We start from the raw sequence: 7,569 nt of genomic DNA on the forward strand, positions 1-7,569 counted from the left end.
GTTCTTCTGATGGAACAGATTTAATTTCCAGGAGGTCAACCCCCAATTCTCGGACCTTCCAACACATATCCAGTGTAAGACGGAGCCAGAATTGCTATGCAAGCGAGGTTCGGTAACGCCATTGGTCAAAAGCTTTCCAATATACTCAGTAGGGCTAGAATGATATAAAAACCTGATGTCAGAAGTAAGCGGCAAGACATTTTGGATTTCTGAGACGATGAAAATGAGATGATGAAAATGTGATGTGTGAATCCGGAGATGTGCATTAAATGTCTTCCTGTTTATCTATGAGAAGAGAGAATGGAGTTTGTGTATCATTTCTTATTTATGTACTCCATGAGGTTAGCACCTTTAAATTCCTCTATAAAACCTCTGCATAAAACCAAAATAAAAGACACTAACTTCCATGTCTGTAATGACAAAATTTTAAAAAGGAATATTTTCAAGGCCTTTAATAACCTTGTTTTTTTTTTTTTTTTAATGTGTTTAATGAAGCCTATGTTTATTCATTTCTTGTTTGAAAAGTTAATCTTTAATAAAACCCTTTGAAACCATTTTTTTTATTTGCGTGCAGGCTATAAACCTTGACCTTTTTGCTGATGGCTTCACTTTGCAAGTATTTACAATTAAACTACATAACTAATAAAATTTTCTTTGCTTGACATCTAATAAATGATCTGTTGTTTTTAATGTTGTTGACTAATAAAGGTATTTAACAACATTTAAACATTTAAACAATTAAACTCTCAAAACTTAAAATCTAAAAGGATTGAACTTTTCAAGAATTATAAACAAACATAACCGGAAAAGTAACATTAAAGAAAATACATTTTAAACTTAGGTTACTTTTTACTGTATCGGCCTGTAGCGCTGAACTTGAAAGACCAAATAATCGATCGCAGATCACTAGATCACTAGATCTTGTTTTAACTTTTAGTTTCTAAAATAGTTTTATAACCACTACACAAGGAGTTTGCATGTTCTCACTGTGCATGCGTGGGTTTTCTCTGGGTACTCCGGCTTCCTCCCACAGTCCAAAATCATAACTGGCTTCTTGATTAACTGGTTTCTCTAAATTGTCCCTAGGTGTGAGTGTGGTCATCCACCTGTTAAAATCAGTTTAGGAACTTAAGTTTTTTCGTAATATTCAAATATTCTAATGCTGGGCCAATCCGACAGTATTACTCAACTTCGTTTAACTTTAAAGGAACTTCCGATGTTTGTTTTGCTCCAGACTCTGTCCATGATCCTGGCTCGACGTCTGTCCAAGGACAGGCCAAATGATGGGGTAAAGAAAAACAAAACATCTTCTAAATGTTATATTTTATAATCCTTCGCTTTTTATCTGGCTCTTCAGTCATGGTTTTTGCTCACTCGTGTTTTTTTAAACTCTTTTTCTCAGATCTTGCTGAACGCTTGCTGTCCAGGATGGGTGCGCACATGGCCGGTGAGAGAGCAGCCAAGTCACCAGATGAGGGCGCCGTCACACTGGCATATCTGGCCCTTCTGCCGCCTGAAACTATGGAACCTCACGGAAAGTTTGTCTCTGACAAAAAAGTTTAGCCGTGGTGAATACTGGATGAATTTAAGTCTTCACAGAGGCAAAAATCTGTTCATTTTTTAAGAAGGGATTGAAACCGGATACTGAAATAAGGTACAAAAGAACCTTCTTACCAACAACACCATAAACTGCAAAGTTTCACAAAAAAGTCACTACAACAACACAAGCAATAGGCTTTACCAAGATATCCCCAAAGTGTTCTGATTGGACATCACAGATATAGTACAGAGGAAAGGTCAAGGGAAAAATTGGCTCCCTTAGACTTTTCTCTCCCGTTTGACATCTTTGATTCTGGCATTGCTGTTACATGCACACACAGATAACAATAAAAGATATTCTTAAATGCTGTGTTTTATGCCAAAGACAAATATGTCAGATGAAACAACCTCATTTAGATGCCTTCATACTGTTTCTGGTTAAAGTCATCTCTGCTCCATCTATTCTCCTGTTGAATCAGTACCCCAGCAGATTGTGAGCCAGCGTGGTGCTGATGTACATTACGTGTGACAGTGGGAGTTGTAGTCTTGTCAGACAAGAGTAAAGCCCCGATTACCTTGCAGATAAAAACTAATCCGTTGCGTGGGAGCAGCGTGGAGATGGCCAGAGACAGAGGGGAAAGATAATCCTCTAATCTCTGCTGTCTGCCAGAGGAATTTCCCTCACACTGCCTTTGATTATCATAATGACCGCCACTGTCATTGTTTGTAAGCGCTGGACGGGCATTATAATGACTTTATTGATCCTGCAGTTGGGAATTCCCTCAGTGGTAAATTCATAAGTGACAAAACTAATACAGTCATCAATAACAACTTTGATTACTTGCAGCACATTATTAGGGTGGATAAGAGGCCTTGTTTCTCTATAACTCATTTATCTGTGTCACTTTTTAGCATAAATGACAGTTTATAACATGGATGCTGATTTTAATATAAAAAAGTGTTTATATCCAATGGGACAAAATTGCTAATAATTAGCTTATTTAGCCTGTTTCATGTTAGACACTTTCTACTAAATTCTAAGGAACTAATAATTAAATAAAATTTAATAAATAATAATACATTTGATGTATTTTGCAATTTACATTTACAGTTACCGCTTGAATGTGGGTCATGTAATTTAACCAAAAATTCAATTTCATGTGAGCATTAATTGTGCTCACAAATTAAGCACAATTAATTTGTGAGCTAGGTATTTTCCAACATGACCCAGTTGGTTCCATGGCTTTTTTTGTACTACATGTAACCCTTTCCATTACTTAAAAAACTGCATGTTGTATTTTCCTGTGCTATTTCTGTCGGATCTTAAACTTTGTTTGACCTTAGGCATTCAACTGCACAAAAACTTCCAAATTGGGTTATTGTTGTTTTTAATCAGAAAGTTTCACAGTTTAAAAAGAACACATTACCGCACATTGGCATTTTAAATATCTGTATGCTGCTAATGCTACATACCATCACCATGACCTCCAAAGTCTAGTGTTAAGATGTGATTTTGAGACCTAACTACAAAATGGTTGACTTACTGTGCTGTCTACTAAAAAATAAGTGAACGGACAATTCACACACAACTTGGGAACATTATATCCTGTCTTTTTTATTTTCCTGTAGCAACTAGCTGGCTACATGCTAACAGTATGCTAACATTAGCATATAAACAGAGCTAGGCTATCTGGTATTTTTTACCGTATAAATTTATTTTCTCACAAGTTTTTATTATTTTCATGACAATAAAATTGTGACTGCTTTTTTTCAGCTTCTGTTGAGAGTTTTAATGTTCCTTAGCCACCAGGGTCTGCAGCCCTGTCTAGCTTTTAAAACAGAATTATACACAGCAAAGTATAAAGTCACTATGGAAGAGCGCCGTATGACCTGACATTTGGTTAAAAAGCAGATATATTTTCAGAAATAGACATATTTACTAAACCCATATCTACTTTTGTCAAAGTTACAAACTGCATATATTGCAAAGAAATCCTTCTGGGAAACATCTAGCCTATTTCAGGTTTGTTGAACTGTGAACCTGTGATGCAGCTGAAGTCCATTAACCTAATTTGCCTATCAATGACTAACCTGTGTCATAAGTAACTTTTCACATGCTTTATATCCCGGTTCATTAGAATGTAACCCATGAATGATGATTCAAAAGTGCAATAATACATTATTTATGACCCAATAACAATATTGTGTCGATTCGCAGATTGCAGAAAATGCTCCTTTAGCTTCACACTGTAGTTCATGCTCTTTAATTAGCTACACTGACTGATTGACTTTTGACCATTTGAAAAAGACCGCAGGGCATAAAATCCACTTATGGGTAACATATTAAAATGTACTACTACAAAATGAACAGATAAATTTGCAAATTCCTCATGAAAGATTTATTGACTGGAGACGACATCTTGACTTTAACTGACAGTTTTTGATAACTAACCTATCAGGATTGCTGATTAATGACTTACAAAACCTTTAGCAATAAGTAAATTATTAATAGGAAAGCTAGTTTTTGGATTAAATATTTTAGAAAAGCCTATTTTCCTTTAGAAATTTTACAACATCAAGGCACAGATGGTACACAAAAATCACTTCATAATCTCAATACATGAGAAGGAAAAAGGCTTTTTATGAGCAAATTCTAGTCTTTTTTTATAGATAAATTCAAGGAAATTTATCCTTGAATTTGAAGTTTTAGGGACCAAATCCAGACCAACATTCCTCCTTAGAAATCCATAAGGCACCGTCTTTCTTTCACAGAGTAGGTTGTTCCTTTATGAGTAATTTTTTCTCTCACTGACACTTTTGTCTCCTCTGCATTATTTGTTGTACTCTAGCTAAAAAGTATGTGGAGAGCAAAATGTGCAAAATTATTCTCACATTACATTATCTTCCAGTAGATCAGAGGTTCCCAAACTGTGGAGCGTGACCCCAAGGGGGGCGCCGTGTCATTGCAGGAGGGGGCGGGGGGCACGGGAAGTCGACAAATGACGGTGGATCAACCATCAAACAACCATCCAATCAAACCGTTGAAACTGTGTCATTGAATCAATGTCGTTTTGTGGTTGAAATCTGATGACTGAAATGCCGAGGTCTGATTAATGGTTGATTTTAGGTTGAAGTCGACAAATGACAGTGGATCAACTATAAAACACTCTAAAAAGAAAGTAGTTGAACCAACTTAATTGAATTGCTTCTGTAGGTAACAAGCAATTCAAATAAGTTTATCCAACTGAATTTATTAAATTTATCCAACTTAAGTTAAGTTTAACCAATTCAATATATTATAATCATCCAACTCAATTTGTCCCTCACAGGAGGGAGCTAGAATTGAACCATCAACCTGGTGATCACAAGACAACTGCTCTACCCACAGAGCCACGGTTGCTTACCTGGGAAATTGTCCCTGGTTAGCTTGAGTCATTGTGTCAAACGAGGGATACAAATGTATCGAACTTAATTATTTCAAGTAATGCCAAAGTGAATCCAGTGTGTTTCAGCACTGGTCCTCCAAGCCCTGCAAGTTTTAGGCATTTCCCTAATTCGGCACACATGATTGTAATTGATGTTTGATTAAAGGGGTTTTGCTGAAATGAAAACATGCAGGTCAGTTTGCCTTGAGGACAAGGTTTGGGGAAGAACTCGTGATCTAAATGTTCAATCAATGTAAGCTGTTTTTCACACCCCTGTCCCACCACCCCTCGCCTGGGCCCATCTACCCCTCAATCTCCCCCCCCCCTTCCACTCTCCTCCCCTCCTCCTTCGGCTCCAGGTGAAACAATTTTAATTTTAGGTGAGGGTCTTAAAGTTTCACATTTTATTTTGTTAAAGATATTTTTGGCTCTAGTGGCCTTTATTTGATAGTTCATTGACAAGAAAGGGGGAAGACATGCAGCAAAGGTTGCCAAGGCCGGGAATTGAACCTATGACAACTGCGTCGGGGACTGGGGCAGGGGTGGACAACTCCAGGCCTAGAGGGCTGGTCTCCTGCAACTTTTAGATGTGTCTCTACTTCAACACACCTGAGTCAAATAATAAGATTGTTAGCAGGACTCTTGAGAACCTGCCTGAACAGAGGAGGTGATTCAGCTATTGGATCCAGGTGTGTTCTACCAGGGAGACATGTAAGAGTTGCAGGACACCGGCCCTCGAGGACCAGGATTGCCCACCCCTGGACTAAGGCCTCCATGTGTGCAATCTGTGCAGTTTGTTGCACCCCTCATCACCTTCTCATCTCCCCCTACTCCCTCCCAAGGCTCCCCACACCCACCTGCTCCTCCCAGCCTTCCCCTCTTTACCCCCTCTCATCCCTTCTTCCCTCCCCCCATCCTTGAGCTCTGGGTCAGAACATTTTATTACTAAGTGGGGGTTAATCATGTTTCAAATTACGCACTACATGTTGAGAAGATTGGGTTGTGATTCCTTTATCTACATTTTCTTACTTGTCTGTAAATATACACTTGTCTGTGCATAATGTGTTGACACAAAAACATCTACAAGTCTCTACTAGGAGTTGTATAGTCCGACTCCCCCTTTTTACACTAGTGGTTTGTCCCAACCAAACAGCCATTTTGCTGCTGGTTTGTTTGCAACTGGCTTCTGAATTGAATTCTCCTCTGAGCAGTTTTATGGTAAGTTTTTCAATATTACGTTGATCTTAAATGTGTGTATTGAAAAATAAGGGCATTGTTTTGTGCCCATAGTAATCCTGGTTATTTTGGGGTAAAACATATATTTTTAATAATTGAGGTCATGTCTCATTTTGTATTATTTTCATCCTGCCCACCGCAGCAGGCCTAAGTTTGAAATCCTGCGAGATTTGAGTTTTTAAATAGGGCGGGGCCTGTTGTTTGGTCTGAGAGAGCATGTGGTGGACAAGGAAGTGTAAGGGTGGCTGCTCCAGGTAGACTTTAAATTGTTGTGATAGTAATCACTTGTTTTTTCATTTTTTATTATGATGTGCTTAGATGTGTCTCTGTTCCAGAACAACTAAGTTAGATGATTGCATGACCGTCTGCAGCCATCAAGAAGTGCAGAAGGTTGTTAATCATCCACAGATGAAATCCAGGTGAGGCAGAAGGGAAACACTTAAAACATGTAAGGCAGGTGAAACACTGAACTAAACCTGCCAATGACTGATTCAGTCTGTTGTTTCTTGGGTTGGTAACTGGTTAAACTGAACTGGTCTATTATTACTTGTCTGGGATCTTCATCAGCATGTGGACATTTTGTAATGCATTTAATAAACTTATTTGGAAATATTTGTAGTTGAAGTTGAAGATTAAACCAGCTATTTGATGGAAGTTTATTCTGTATAAATTATAAATAATTTTTCCAACAACAGTATAAATCACCTTTTGCTCTATTTATCTGTCTCTAGTGTGTTAAATAAACCCTGATCCTTCCTGAGTTTTATCTTTAGGTTTTCTGATAAACAGCCTTTATTTTAAATATTGATTCCCTCATTTTAACTAACATGAGTGCAGGATCATAAATCCTACACTAGACTACAGATTGATAGGTAACTGTAGTTGTATACGTAAACATTAAGATAAATATTAATGAAAGATTAAGATAAAAATTTACAGTGAGTCTACATGGGGAACTATATGGTTTGTATTTGTTCTCAAACCTGTAACCAGTACACTGTTTAATATTTCAATGACTTTCAGAACTTTTCAAATGTTTATCATATTTCTAACCGGCACCTTCCTCACTTTTATTTTTGTTTTTCAGCCGTTGCTCTGCAGTTTGACCAAAAGCTGAATCTTGAGGATTGCAGTAAAACTGTCAAGAAGTGGCTTCATTACAATCCAGAATGAGAGGAAGACATCACAAGGAATCAAAGTGACGCCAACCAGAGTCAAACTGGGGTTACCAACAGGCACGTGCAGAGGGGAAAGCTGGGGGGGCTTGAGCACCTGCCCTTTTTGCTCTTTGCCCCCAAGTGCCCTTTTGGTCAATTTTTATTTTTTTGTATTATTTTCTAAGCCCTCTTCTGACACATAACATTTACTA

This window comes from Poecilia reticulata, linkage group LG15 (assembly GCF_000633615.1).
Source record: "Poecilia reticulata strain Guanapo linkage group LG15, Guppy_female_1.0+MT, whole genome shotgun sequence".
Classification (NCBI taxonomy): domain Eukaryota; kingdom Metazoa; phylum Chordata; class Actinopteri; order Cyprinodontiformes; family Poeciliidae; genus Poecilia; species Poecilia reticulata.